Source organism: Schistocerca americana, chromosome 2, assembly GCF_021461395.2.
Source record: "Schistocerca americana isolate TAMUIC-IGC-003095 chromosome 2, iqSchAmer2.1, whole genome shotgun sequence".
NCBI lineage: Eukaryota > Metazoa > Arthropoda > Insecta > Orthoptera > Acrididae > Schistocerca > Schistocerca americana.
In genome coordinates this window covers 352,061,433-352,075,415 of record NC_060120.1, presented here as the reverse complement: position 1 = coordinate 352,075,415, position 13,983 = coordinate 352,061,433, and the positions used below count along the sequence as shown (strand labels likewise).

Genomic DNA, 13,983 nt, shown 5'->3' with positions numbered 1-13,983 from the left:
GCTGGGAGTAGTGGCGTACTTCTGTAATCCAAGCTTCTGGGAGGCCGTTGTGTGGGAGAGATCTGGAAACAACTACAGATTCGACCGTTCCACGAGCTCAGGAACGGCCGCGATGCCTTCATCGAGCTCTGCAGATCGACAGATGATAGTGTGGAAATTTCGGCAAGCGGTGGCTAAGGGTTAAGAGAAGCCAAACACACTAAACACAAGAAAGTCGGGAAACCGAAGCACACAACTCATAACGAAAAGATTGCGGAATGCAGTGCGAAAGCAAAACTTCGAGAAGACCAACTCTGAAGCCATCGGCGAGCTAGGAATTATTCCGCACAAGAAGCGATCATGTAGGAGGAGCGAGCCGAGGCTGTCGCTCGACCACACAATAAATTTTTGCTTAATCCCAATTTGCAGTACCGGTTCGACACTAGAATACTGCGCCTTGGTTCTTCCAAAAGCGATAGTAATAAGCACGTCGACTGCAGTGTCATTTGGGGTAGTGAGTCAGACATGGAGAGGATATGGGGCGGGTGGAATATGCAACGACAGGGGCATTGCAGGGCGGCCGCCGGCTCCTTGCGCTGTGGCGCACCGGTGCCGGCGGCGGCCTGGCTGGGCTGCTGGTGCCTCCATGTAGAGCTGCCGCGGAGCCCAGGCAAAGTGCCGCTAACGAAGCGATTGCCTTTGGTGACATCTTTTGCAATAACGACTGCGCGAATCGACGGTATCTCGTAAGGAAGGAAAGAGCAGCAGCTGCCGCCGAGCCCAGGCGCCGTGCCGAACACGCAGAAGGTCCCCGGCTCGATTGCGGGCGGAAACCCGTTTTCGTCGCACTCAGCAAGACACTTGCTACGATCTCTACTGTGACCATTTAAATCAACTTCAAACGTTCCATCAGCAGGGTGCACATGGCTCAAATGAAACATGAAACGGTTTCAGAACTGGTTGTCGGATTTTAGCGCTGACTTGGAGGCCTGGAAATGCGCGAAACAGCCACCGCCATGCGATTTGTTACCACACCGTTGTACAAAACGCAAGGGCTCGTCCGGGATTTGAACCCGGGACCTCCTGCGCCCGAAGCAGGAATCATACCCCTAGACCAACGAGCCTATTCGTTCCGAAAACGCACTGCATGTGAATGACGCCACCTTTGATGGTCTCACCATGTAGGGCTGCAGCTCAGCCAGCGTTCTCCCTGTCTGTCGCGGTTGGATTGTTTTCATCGACGTCTTTTACTGCAGGAACTTCACGAATCGGAGGGAGCTCGTAGCCGATGCCCTTGCTAACACAGAAGAAAAACTGTTGCTATTACGAGTCTCCGGGTGGTACATGAAAAGAACCGTCGTTTCCGTGGTGTAGCGGTTATCACGTCTGCTTTACACGCAGAAGGTCCCCGGTTCGATCCCGGGCGGGAACACAACAATTTTAATCTATATTTCGGATTTCATTTCCGAGATGACCTCACGTCCGCGTATGCAGAGACAAGCAATGTTGTATGCTAGACGGATAGGGCGTCATTTTACTGTCAAATACTGTAGCTCTCTTATTGCACCGGTATTTGGTAACTGAGAACGCCCCTAGCTCCATTATGGCTGGCAAAATTTATAATCCGGTTCTTCAGGGCTACTTCAAGTGCGCTTGCTACTGGCTTTCCTGAGCTCACCCTACTCGCCTTGTCACAGCTCTGTTAAAGTGTGATGCTAACTAATAATGAGAAACTCTTAGCCACGCTCAATCTTACATGCCACCCCTTGGTTGTTGCCGTCGCTAGTAAGATGAGGGTAGACTGTCGCACAATTAAGCTGAATCTCCACTCACGGTGCACATATCCCGCAAAGACAACCTTGTTTTCCGTTGCATGCAAAATTACCGTCTGCCTTTCTACCGAATTCCACCTACGTACTTTACTGGTGCCGCATTCTTGTTATATCCACGTGCTATAACAGGCGTCTACTCTTCATTGAGGAGCTGCAACCGGGGCTGAGTTCCACCTACGCTTCAGCACGGTCAAAATGGCAGGGCTCGTCCGGGATTTGAACCCGGGACCTCCTGCACCCAAAGCAGGAATCATACCCCTAGACCAACGAGCCACCTGGCTGGAGCAGTCAAGTTAATCCCAAGTAGTGGGCCTCACAGGGAACACAAACTTTCACGCGAATTCGCAAGATAAACGCTTTCTGCAGGCAGCACTCACCACTGTTGAGAAGAATATTAAAGGCAACGAATAAAAAGCGAAATAACTTCATCGAGCACTGCTTATGAACAGCCGGCAGTGCCTCAGTTTCGGTATGTGGTTTCTCAGGGTTAAGAGGAGGCGAATGCACTAAACAAAAGAACATCGGGAAACCAAGCACCAACTCATAACGAAAAGATTGCAAAATATACTGCAAGCAAAATTTCCAGAAGACGGATACTGAAGACGCCGCAGACAAAAGAATTATTCTATGCAGTAACGATTATCTAGGAAGCGTGAATTGCATGTGCTGCTCCACCACACAACTTCTTTTGATACTGTTTTACTTATTCTAAATTTTCATTACCTGATCGTCTCTAAAATACTGTGCGGTTATCACCTGGTTTCCAACAGCGATAGTAGTAAGTAAATCGACTACAAAGTCTTTCAAAGTAGGTCAGACACAAAAAAAAAAAAAAATCGGAGCTGCGTGTAGCTCATGTCATTCTGCTTTCAATCGTGAATCTCCGGCTGGGAGTAGTGGCGTACTTCTGTAATCCAAGCTTCTGGGAGGCCGTTGTGTGGGAGAGATCTGGAAACAACTACAGATTCGACCGTTCCACGAGCTCAGGAACGGCCGCGATGCCTTCATCGAGCTCTGCAGATCGACAGATGATAGTGTGGAAATTTCGGCAAGCGGTGGCTAAGGGTTAAGAGAAGCCAAACACACTAAACACAAGAAAGTCGGGAAACCGAAGCACACAACTCATAACGAAAAGATTGCGGAATGCAGTGCGAAAGCAAAACTTCGAGAAGACCAACTCTGAAGCCATCGGCGAGCTAGGAATTATTCCGCACAAGAAGCGATCATGTAGGAGGAGCGAGCCGAGGCTGTCGCTCGACCACACAATAAATTTTTGCTTAATCCCAATTTGCAGTACCGGTTCGACACTAGAATACTGCGCCTTGGTTCTTCCAAAAGCGATAGTAATAAGCACGTCGACTGCAGTGTCATTTGGGGTAGTGAGTCAGACATGGAGAGGATATGGGGCGGGTGGAATATGCAACGACAGGGGCATTGCAGGGCGGCCGCCGGCTCCTTGCGCTGTGGCGCACCGGTGCCGGCGGCGGCCTGGCTGGGCTGCTGGTGCCTCCATGTAGAGCTGCCGCGGAGCCCAGGCAAAGTGCCGCTAACGAAGCGATTGCCTTTGGTGACATCTTTTGCAATAACGACTGCGCGAATCGACGGTATCTCGTAAGGAAGGAAAGAGCAGCAGCTGCCGCCGAGCCCAGGCGCCGTGCCGAACACGCAGAAGGTCCCCGGCTCGATTGCGGGCGGAAACCCGTTTTCGTCGCACTCAGCAAGACACTTGCTACGATCTCTACTGTGACCATTTAAATCAACTTCAAACGTTCCATCAGCAGGGTGCACATGGCTCAAATGAAACATGAAACGGTTTCAGAACTGGTTGTCGGATTTTAGCGCTGACTTGGAGGCCTGGAAATGCGCGAAACAGCCACCGCCATGCGATTTGTTACCACACCGTTGTACAAAACGCAAGGGCTCGTCCGGGATTTGAACCCGGGACCTCCTGCGCCCGAAGCAGGAATCATACCCCTAGACCAACGAGCCTATTCGTTCCGAAAACGCACTGCATGTGAATGACGCCACCTTTGATGGTCTCACCATGTAGGGCTGCAGCTCAGCCAGCGTTCTCCCTGTCTGTCGCGGTTGGATTGTTTTCATCGACGTCTTTTACTGCAGGAACTTCACGAATCGGAGGGAGCTCGTAGCCGATGCCCTTGCTAACACAGAAGAAAAACTGTTGCTATTACGAGTCTCCGGGTGGTACATGAAAAGAACCGTCGTTTCCGTGGTGTAGCGGTTATCACGTCTGCTTTACACGCAGAAGGTCCCCGGTTCGATCCCGGGCGGGAACACAACAATTTTAATCTATATTTCGGATTTCATTTCCGAGATGACCTCACGTCCGCGTATGCAGAGACAAGCAATGTTGTATGCTAGACGGATAGGGCGTCATTTTACTGTCAAATACTGTAGCTCTCTTATTGCACCGGTATTTGGTAACTGAGAACGCCCCTAGCTCCATTATGGCTGGCAAAATTTATAATCCGGTTCTTCAGGGCTACTTCAAGTGCGCTTGCTACTGGCTTTCCTGAGCTCACCCTACTCGCCTTGTCACAGCTCTGTTAAAGTGTGATGCTAACTAATAATGAGAAACTCTTAGCCACGCTCAATCTTACATGCCACCCCTTGGTTGTTGCCGTCGCTAGTAAGATGAGGGTAGACTGTCGCACAATTAAGCTGAATCTCCACTCACGGTGCACATATCCCGCAAAGACAACCTTGTTTTCCGTTGCATGCAAAATTACCGTCTGCCTTTCTACCGAATTCCACCTACGTACTTTACTGGTGCCGCATTCTTGTTATATCCACGTGCTATAACAGGCGTCTACTCTTCATTGAGGAGCTGCAACCGGGGCTGAGTTCCACCTACGCTTCAGCACGGTCAAAATGGCAGGGCTCGTCCGGGATTTGAACCCGGGACCTCCTGCACCCAAAGCAGGAATCATACCCCTAGACCAACGAGCCACCTGGCTGGAGCAGTCAAGTTAATCCCAAGTAGTGGGCCTCACAGGGAACACAAACTTTCACGCGAATTCGCAAGATAAACGCTTTCTGCAGGCAGCACTCACCACTGTTGAGAAGAATATTAAAGGCAACGAATAAAAAGCGAAATAACTTCATCGAGCACTGCTTATGAACAGCCGGCAGTGCCTCAGTTTCGGTATGTGGTTTCTCAGGGTTAAGAGGAGGCGAATGCACTAAACAAAAGAACATCGGGAAACCAAGCACCAACTCATAACGAAAAGATTGCAAAATATACTGCAAGCAAAATTTCCAGAAGACGGATACTGAAGACGCCGCAGACAAAAGAATTATTCTATGCAGTAACGATTATCTAGGAAGCGTGAATTGCATGTGCTGCTCCACCACACAACTTCTTTTGATACTGTTTTACTTATTCTAAATTTTCATTACCTGATCGTCTCTAAAATACTGTGCGGTTATCACCTGGTTTCCAACAGCGATAGTAGTAAGTAAATCGACTACAAAGTCTTTCAAAGTAGGTCAGACACAAAAAAAAAAAAAAAATCGGAGCTGCGTGTAGCTCATGTCATTCTGCTTTCAATCGTGAATCTCCGGCTGGGAGTAGTGGCGTACTTCTGTAATCCAAGCTTCTGGGAGGCCGTTGTGTGGGAGAGATCTGGAAACAACTACAGATTCGACCGTTCCACGAGCTCAGGAACGGCCGCGATGCCTTCATCGAGCTCTGCAGATCGACAGATGATAGTGTGGAAATTTCGGCAAGCGGTGGCTAAGGGTTAAGAGAAGCCAAACACACTAAACACAAGAAAGTCGGGAAACCGAAGCACACAACTCATAACGAAAAGATTGCGGAATGCAGTGCGAAAGCAAAACTTCGAGAAGACCAACTCTGAAGCCATCGGCGAGCTAGGAATTATTCCGCACAAGAAGCGATCATGTAGGAGGAGCGAGCCGAGGCTGTCGCTCGACCACACAATAAATTTTTGCTTAATCCCAATTTGCAGTACCGGTTCGACACTAGAATACTGCGCCTTGGTTCTTCCAAAAGCGATAGTAATAAGCACGTCGACTGCAGTGTCATTTGGGGTAGTGAGTCAGACATGGAGAGGATATGGGGCGGGTGGAATATGCAACGACAGGGGCATTGCAGGGCGGCCGCCGGCTCCTTGCGCTGTGGCGCACCGGTGCCGGCGGCGGCCTGGCTGGGCTGCTGGTGCCTCCATGTAGAGCTGCCGCGGAGCCCAGGCAAAGTGCCGCTAACGAAGCGATTGCCTTTGGTGACATCTTTTGCAATAACGACTGCGCGAATCGACGGTATCTCGTAAGGAAGGAAAGAGCAGCAGCTGCCGCCGAGCCCAGGCGCCGTGCCGAACACGCAGAAGGTCCCCGGCTCGATTGCGGGCGGAAACCCGTTTTCGTCGCACTCAGCAAGACACTTGCTACGATCTCTACTGTGACCATTTAAATCAACTTCAAACGTTCCATCAGCAAGGTGCACATGGCTCAAATGAAACATGAAACGGTTTCAGAACTGGTTGTCGGATTTTAGCGCTGACTTGGAGGCCTGGAAATGCGCGAAACAGCCACCGCCATGCGATTTGTTACCACACCGTTGTACAAAACGCAAGGGCTCGTCCGGGATTTGAACCCGGGACCTCCTGCGCCCGAAGCAGGAATCATACCCCTAGACCAACGAGCCTATTCGTTCCGAAAACGCACTGCATGTGAATGACGCCACCTTTGATGGTCTCACCATGTAGGGCTGCAGCTCAGCCAGCGTTCTCCCTGTCTGTCGCGGTTGGATTGTTTTCAACGACGTCTTTTACTGCAGGAACTTCACGAATCGGAGGGAGCTCGTAGCCGATGCCCTTGCTAACACAGAAGAAAAACTGTTGCTATTACGAGTCTCCGGGTGGTACATGAAAAGAACCGTCGTTTCCGTGGTGTAGCGGTTATCACGTCTGCTTTACACGCAGAAGGTCCCCGGTTCGATCCCGGGCGGGAACACAACAATTTTAATCTATATTTCGGATTTCATTTCCGAGATGACCTCACGTCCGCGTATGCAGAGACAAGCAATGTTGTATGCTAGACGGATAGGGCGTCATTTTACTGTCAAATACTGTAGCTCTCTTATTGCACCGGTATTTGGTAACTGAGAACGCCCCTAGCTCCATTATGGCTGGCAAAATTTATAATCCGGTTCTTCAGGGCTACTTCAAGTGCGCTTGCTACTGGCTTTCCTGAGCTCACCCTACTCGCCTTGTCACAGCTCTGTTAAAGTGTGATGCTAACTAATAATGAGAAACTCTTAGCCACGCTCAATCTTACATGCCACCCCTTGGTTGTTGCCGTCGCTAGTAAGATGAGGGTAGACTGTCGCACAATTAAGCTGAATCTCCACTCACGGTGCACATATCCCGCAAAGACAACCTTGTTTTCCGTTGCATGCAAAATTACCGTCTGCCTTTCTACCGAATTCCACCTACGTACTTTACTGGTGCCGCATTCTTGTTATATCCACGTGCTATAACAGGCGTCTACTCTTCATTGAGGAGCTGCAACCGGGGCTGAGTTCCACCTACGCTTCAGCACGGTCAAAATGGCAGGGCTCGTCCGGGATTTGAACCCGGGACCTCCTGCACCCAAAGCAGGAATCATACCCCTAGACCAACGAGCCACCTGGCTGGAGCAGTCAAGTTAATCCCAAGTAGTGGGCCTCACAGGGAACACAAACTTTCACGCGAATTCGCAAGATAAACGCTTTCTGCAGGCAGCACTCACCACTGTTGAGAAGAATATTAAAGGCAACGAATAAAAAGCGAAATAACTTCATCGAGCACTGCTTATGAACAGCCGGCAGTGCCTCAGTTTCGGTATGTGGTTTCTCAGGGTTAAGAGGAGGCGAATGCACTAAACAAAAGAACATCGGGAAACCAAGCACCAACTCATAACGAAAAGATTGCAAAATATACTGCAAGCAAAATTTCCAGAAGACGGATACTGAAGACGCCGCAGACAAAAGAATTATTCTATGCAGTAACGATTATCTAGGAAGCGTGAATTGCATGTGCTGCTCCACCACACAACTTCTTTTGATACTGTTTTACTTATTCTAAATTTTCATTACCTGATCGTCTCTAAAATACTGTGCGGTTATCACCTGGTTTCCAACAGCGATAGTAGTAAGTAAATCGACTACAAAGTCTTTCAAAGTAGGTCAGACACAAAAAAAAAAAAAATCGGAGCTGCGTGTAGCTCATGTCATTCTGCTTTCAATCGTGAGTCTCCGGCTGGGAGTAGTGGCGTACTTCTGTAATCCAAGCTTCTGGGAGGCCGTTGTGTGGGAGAGATCTGGAAACAACTACAGATTCGACCGTTCCACGAGCTCAGGAACGGCCGCGATGCCTTCATCGAGCTCTGCAGATCGACAGATGATAGTGTGGAAATTTCGGCAAGCGGTGGCTAAGGGTTAAGAGAAGCCAAACACACTAAACACAAGAAAGTCGGGAAACCGAAGCACACAACTCATAACGAAAAGATTGCGGAATGCAGTGCGAAAGCAAAACTTCGAGAAGACCAACTCTGAAGCCATCGGCGAGCTAGGAATTATTCCGCACAAGAAGCGATCATGTAGGAGGAGCGAGCCGAGGCTGTCGCTCGACCACACAATAAATTTTTGCTTAATCCCAATTTGCAGTACCGGTTCGACACTAGAATACTGCGCCTTGGTTCTTCCAAAAGCGATAGTAATAAGCACGTCGACTGCAGTGTCATTTGGGGTAGTGAGTCAGACATGGAGAGGATATGGGGCGGGTGGAATATGCAACGACAGGGGCATTGCAGGGCGGCCGCCGGCTCCTTGCGCTGTGGCGCACCGGTGCCGGCGGCGGCCTGGCTGGGCTGCTGGTGCCTCCATGTAGAGCTGCCGCGGAGCCCAGGCAAAGTGCCGCTAACGAAGCGATTGCCTTTGGTGACATCTTTTGCAATAACGACTGCGCGAATCGACGGTATCTCGTAAGGAAGGAAAGAGCAGCAGCTGCCGCCGAGCCCAGGCGCCGTGCCGAACACGCAGAAGGTCCCCGGCTCGATTGCGGGCGGAAACCCGTTTTCGTCGCACTCAGCAAGACACTTGCTACGATCTCTACTGTGACCATTTAAATCAACTTCAAACGTTCCATCAGCAAGGTGCACATGGCTCAAATGAAACATGAAACGGTTTCAGAACTGGTTGTCGGATTTTAGCGCTGACTTGGAGGCCTGGAAATGCGCGAAACAGCCACCGCCATGCGATTTGTTACCACACCGTTGTACAAAACGCAAGGGCTCGTCCGGGATTTGAACCCGGGACCTCCTGCGCCCGAAGCAGGAATCATACCCCTAGACCAACGAGCCTATTCGTTCCGAAAACGCACTGCATGTGAATGACGCCACCTTTGATGGTCTCACCATGTAGGGCTGCAGCTCAGCCAGCGTTCTCCCTGTCTGTCGCGGTTGGATTGTTTTCAACGACGTCTTTTACTGCAGGAACTTCACGAATCGGAGGGAGCTCGTAGCCGATGCCCTTGCTAACACAGAAGAAAAACTGTTGCTATTACGAGTCTCCGGGTGGTACATGAAAAGAACCGTCGTTTCCGTGGTGTAGCGGTTATCACGTCTGCTTTACACGCAGAAGGTCCCCGGTTCGATCCCGGGCGGGAACACAACAATTTTAATCTATATTTCGGATTTCATTTCCGAGATGACCTCACGTCCGCGTATGCAGAGACAAGCAATGTTGTATGCTAGACGGATAGGGCGTCATTTTACTGTCAAATACTGTAGCTCTCTTATTGCACCGGTATTTGGTAACTGAGAACGCCCCTAGCTCCATTATGGCTGGCAAAATTTATAATCCGGTTCTTCAGGGCTACTTCAAGTGCGCTTGCTACTGGCTTTCCTGAGCTCACCCTACTCGCCTTGTCACAGCTCTGTTAAAGTGTGATGCTAACTAATAATGAGAAACTCTTAGCCACGCTCAATCTTACATGCCACCCCTTGGTTGTTGCCGTCGCTAGTAAGATGAGGGTAGACTGTCGCACAATTAAGCTGAATCTCCACTCACGGTGCACATATCCCGCAAAGACAACCTTGTTTTCCGTTGCATGCAAAATTACCGTCTGCCTTTCTACCGAATTCCACCTACGTACTTTACTGGTGCCGCATTCTTGTTATATCCACGTGCTATAACAGGCGTCTACTCTTCATTGAGGAGCTGCAACCGGGGCTGAGTTCCACCTACGCTTCAGCACGGTCAAAATGGCAGGGCTCGTCCGGGATTTGAACCCGGGACCTCCTGCACCCAAAGCAGGAATCATACCCCTAGACCAACGAGCCACCTGGCTGGAGCAGTCAAGTTAATCCCAAGTAGTGGGCCTCACAGGGAACACAAACTTTCACGCGAATTCGCAAGATAAACGCTTTCTGCAGGCAGCACTCACCACTGTTGAGAAGAATATTAAAGGCAACGAATAAAAAGCGAAATAACTTCATCGAGCACTGCTTATGAACAGCCGGCAGTGCCTCAGTTTCGGTATGTGGTTTCTCAGGGTTAAGAGGAGGCGAATGCACTAAACAAAAGAACATCGGGAAACCAAGCACCAACTCATAACGAAAAGATTGCAAAATATACTGCAAGCAAAATTTCCAGAAGACGGATACTGAAGACGCCGCAGACAAAAGAATTATTCTATGCAGTAACGATTATCTAGGAAGCGTGAATTGCATGTGCTGCTCCACCACACAACTTCTTTTGATACTGTTTTACTTATTCTAAATTTTCATTACCTGATCGTCTCTAAAATACTGTGCGGTTATCACCTGGTTTCCAACAGCGATAGTAGTAAGTAAATCGACTACAAAGTCTTTCAAAGTAGGTCAGACACAAAAAAAAAAAAATCGGAGCTGCGTGTAGCTCATGTCATTCTGCTTTCAATCGTGAGTCTCCGGCTGGGAGTAGTGGCGTACTTCTGTAATCCAAGCTTCTGGGAGGCCGTTGTGTGGGAGAGATCTGGAAACAACTACAGATTCGACCGTTCCACGAGCTCAGGAACGGCCGCGATGCCTTCATCGAGCTCTGCAGATCGACAGATGATAGTGTGGAAATTTCGGCAAGCGGTGGCTAAGGGTTAAGAGAAGCCAAACACACTAAACACAAGAAAGTCGGGAAACCGAAGCACACAACTCATAACGAAAAGATTGCGGAATGCAGTGCGAAAGCAAAACTTCGAGAAGACCAACTCTGAAGCCATCGGCGAGCTAGGAATTATTCCGCACAAGAAGCGATCATGTAGGAGGAGCGAGCCGAGGCTGTCGCTCGACCACACAATAAATTTTTGCTTAATCCCAATTTGCAGTACCGGTTCGACACTAGAATACTGCGCCTTGGTTCTTCCAAAAGCGATAGTAATAAGCACGTCGACTGCAGTGTCATTTGGGGTAGTGAGTCAGACATGGAGAGGATATGGGGCGGGTGGAATATGCAACGACAGGGGCATTGCAGGGCGGCCGCCGGCTCCTTGCGCTGTGGCGCACCGGTGCCGGCGGCGGCCTGGCTGGGCTGCTGGTGCCTCCATGTAGAGCTGCCGCGGAGCCCAGGCAAAGTGCCGCTAACGAAGCGATTGCCTTTGGTGACATCTTTTGCAATAACGACTGCGCGAATCGACGGTATCTCGTAAGGAAGGAAAGAGCAGCAGCTGCCGCCGAGCCCAGGCGCCGTGCCGAACACGCAGAAGGTCCCCGGCTCGATTGCGGGCGGAAACCCGTTTTCGTCGCACTCAGCAAGACACTTGCTACGATCTCTACTGTGACCATTTAAATCAACTTCAAACGTTCCATCAGCAAGGTGCACATGGCTCAAATGAAACATGAAACGGTTTCAGAACTGGTTGTCGGATTTTAGCGCTGACTTGGAGGCCTGGAAATGCGCGAAACAGCCACCGCCATGCGATTTGTTACCACACCGTTGTACAAAACGCAAGGGCTCGTCCGGGATTTGAACCCGGGACCTCCTGCGCCCGAAGCAGGAATCATACCCCTAGACCAACGAGCCTATTCGTTCCGAAAACGCACTGCATGTGAATGACGCCACCTTTGATGGTCTCACCATGTAGGGCTGCAGCTCAGCCAGCGTTCTCCCTGTCTGTCGCGGTTGGATTGTTTTCAACGACGTCTTTTACTGCAGGAACTTCACGAATCGGAGGGAGCTCGTAGCCGATGCCCTTGCTAACACAGAAGAAAAACTGTTGCTATTACGAGTCTCCGGGTGGTACATGAAAAGAACCGTCGTTTCCGTGGTGTAGCGGTTATCACGTCTGCTTTACACGCAGAAGGTCCCCGGTTCGATCCCGGGCGGGAACACAACAATTTTAATCTATATTTCGGATTTCATTTCCGAGATGACCTCACGTCCGCGTATGCAGAGACAAGCAATGTTGTATGCTAGACGGATAGGGCGTCATTTTACTGTCAAATACTGTAGCTCTCTTATTGCACCGGTATTTGGTAACTGAGAACGCCCCTAGCTCCATTATGGCTGGCAAAATTTATAATCCGGTTCTTCAGGGCTACTTCAAGTGCGCTTGCTACTGGCTTTCCTGAGCTCACCCTACTCGCCTTGTCACAGCTCTGTTAAAGTGTGATGCTAACTAATAATGAGAAACTCTTAGCCACGCTCAATCTTACATGCCACCCCTTGGTTGTTGCCGTCGCTAGTAAGATGAGGGTAGACTGTCGCACAATTAAGCTGAATCTCCACTCACGGTGCACATATCCCGCAAAGACAACCTTGTTTTCCGTTGCATGCAAAATTACCGTCTGCCTTTCTACCGAATTCCACCTACGTACTTTACTGGTGCCGCATTCTTGTTATATCCACGTGCTATAACAGGCGTCTACTCTTCATTGAGGAGCTGCAACCGGGGCTGAGTTCCACCTACGCTTCAGCACGGTCAAAATGGCAGGGCTCGTCCGGGATTTGAACCCGGGACCTCCTGCACCCAAAGCAGGAATCATACCCCTAGACCAACGAGCCACCTGGCTGGAGCAGTCAAGTTAATCCCAAGTAGTGGGCCTCACAGGGAACACAAACTTTCACGCGAATTCGCAAGATAAACGCTTTCTGCAGGCAGCACTCACCACTGTTGAGAAGAATATTAAAGGCAACGAATAAAAAGCGAAATAACTTCATCGAGCACTGCTTATGAACAGCCGGCAGTGCCTCAGTTTCGGTATGTGGTTTCTCAGGGTTAAGAGGAGGCGAATGCACTAAACAAAAGAACATCGGGAAACCAAGCACCAACTCATAACGAAAAGATTGCAAAATATACTGCAAGCAAAATTTCCAGAAGACGGATACTGAAGACGCCGCAGACAAAAGAATTATTCTATGCAGTAACGATTATCTAGGAAGCGTGAATTGCATGTGCTGCTCCACCACACAACTTCTTTTGATACTGTTTTACTTATTCTAAATTTTCATTACCTGATCGTCTCTAAAATACTGTGCGGTTATCACCTGGTTTCCAACAGCGATAGTAGTAAGTAAATCGACTACAAAGTCTTTCAAAGTAGGTCAGACACAAAAAAAAAAAAATCGGAGCTGCGTGTAGCTCATGTCATTCTGCTTTCAATCGTGAGTCTCCGGCTGGGAGTAGTGGCGTACTTCTGTAATCCAAGCTTCTGGGAGGCCGTTGTGTGGGAGAGATCTGGAAACAACTACAGATTCGACCGTTCCACGAGCTCAGGAACGGCCGCGATGCCTTCATCGAGCTCTGCAGATCGACAGATGATAGTGTGGAAATTTCGGCAAGCGGTGGCTAAGGGTTAAGAGAAGCCAAACACACTAAACACAAGAAAGTCGGGAAACCGAAGCACACAACTCATAACGAAAAGATTGCGGAATGCAGTGCGAAAGCAAAACTTCGAGAAGACCAACTCTGAAGCCATCGGCGAGCTAGGAATTATTCCGCACAAGAAGCGATCATGTAGGAGGAGCGAGCCGAGGCTGTCGCTCGACCACACAATAAATTTTTGCTTAATCCCAATTTGCAGTACCGGTTCGACACTAGAATACTGCGCCTTGGTTCTTCCAAAAGCGATAGTAATAAGCACGTCGACTGCAGTGTCATTTGGGGTAGTGAGTCAG

General features: G+C 49.6%; 15 non-coding genes across 15 annotated transcripts; 5 read left to right on the top strand and 10 right to left on the bottom strand.

The window, feature by feature from the left end:
• Positions 1 to 1,031: 1,031 nt before the first annotated feature.
• Positions 1,032 to 1,103, bottom strand: Trnap-cgg. Its single transcript has one exon. It is a non-coding gene; the product is annotated as a tRNA-Pro (tRNA).
• Positions 1,104 to 1,338: 235 nt separating this feature from the next.
• Positions 1,339 to 1,411, top strand: Trnav-uac. Its single transcript has one exon. It is a non-coding gene; the product is annotated as a tRNA-Val (tRNA).
• A 601-nt stretch (positions 1,412 to 2,012) lies between these two features.
• Positions 2,013 to 2,084, bottom strand: Trnap-ugg. Its single transcript has one exon. It is a non-coding gene; the product is annotated as a tRNA-Pro (tRNA).
• A 1,644-nt stretch (positions 2,085 to 3,728) lies between these two features.
• Trnap-cgg lies at positions 3,729 to 3,800 on the bottom strand. The gene has a single exon. It is a non-coding gene; the product is annotated as a tRNA-Pro (tRNA).
• A 235-nt stretch (positions 3,801 to 4,035) lies between these two features.
• On the top strand, positions 4,036 to 4,108 carry Trnav-uac. The gene has a single exon. It is a non-coding gene; the product is annotated as a tRNA-Val (tRNA).
• Positions 4,109 to 4,709: 601 nt separating this feature from the next.
• On the bottom strand, positions 4,710 to 4,781 carry Trnap-ugg. Its single transcript has one exon. It is a non-coding gene; the product is annotated as a tRNA-Pro (tRNA).
• Positions 4,782 to 6,426: 1,645 nt separating this feature from the next.
• Trnap-cgg lies at positions 6,427 to 6,498 on the bottom strand. Its single transcript has one exon. It is a non-coding gene; the product is annotated as a tRNA-Pro (tRNA).
• Positions 6,499 to 6,733: 235 nt separating this feature from the next.
• On the top strand, positions 6,734 to 6,806 carry Trnav-uac. The gene has a single exon. It is a non-coding gene; the product is annotated as a tRNA-Val (tRNA).
• A 601-nt stretch (positions 6,807 to 7,407) lies between these two features.
• On the bottom strand, positions 7,408 to 7,479 carry Trnap-ugg. The gene has a single exon. It is a non-coding gene; the product is annotated as a tRNA-Pro (tRNA).
• A 1,643-nt stretch (positions 7,480 to 9,122) lies between these two features.
• Positions 9,123 to 9,194, bottom strand: Trnap-cgg. Its single transcript has one exon. It is a non-coding gene; the product is annotated as a tRNA-Pro (tRNA).
• A 235-nt stretch (positions 9,195 to 9,429) lies between these two features.
• Positions 9,430 to 9,502, top strand: Trnav-uac. The gene has a single exon. It is a non-coding gene; the product is annotated as a tRNA-Val (tRNA).
• A 601-nt stretch (positions 9,503 to 10,103) lies between these two features.
• On the bottom strand, positions 10,104 to 10,175 carry Trnap-ugg. The gene has a single exon. It is a non-coding gene; the product is annotated as a tRNA-Pro (tRNA).
• Positions 10,176 to 11,817: 1,642 nt separating this feature from the next.
• Positions 11,818 to 11,889, bottom strand: Trnap-cgg. The gene has a single exon. It is a non-coding gene; the product is annotated as a tRNA-Pro (tRNA).
• A 235-nt stretch (positions 11,890 to 12,124) lies between these two features.
• Positions 12,125 to 12,197, top strand: Trnav-uac. Its single transcript has one exon. It is a non-coding gene; the product is annotated as a tRNA-Val (tRNA).
• A 601-nt stretch (positions 12,198 to 12,798) lies between these two features.
• Trnap-ugg lies at positions 12,799 to 12,870 on the bottom strand. Its single transcript has one exon. It is a non-coding gene; the product is annotated as a tRNA-Pro (tRNA).
• Between the last annotated feature and the right edge of the window lie 1,113 nt (positions 12,871 to 13,983).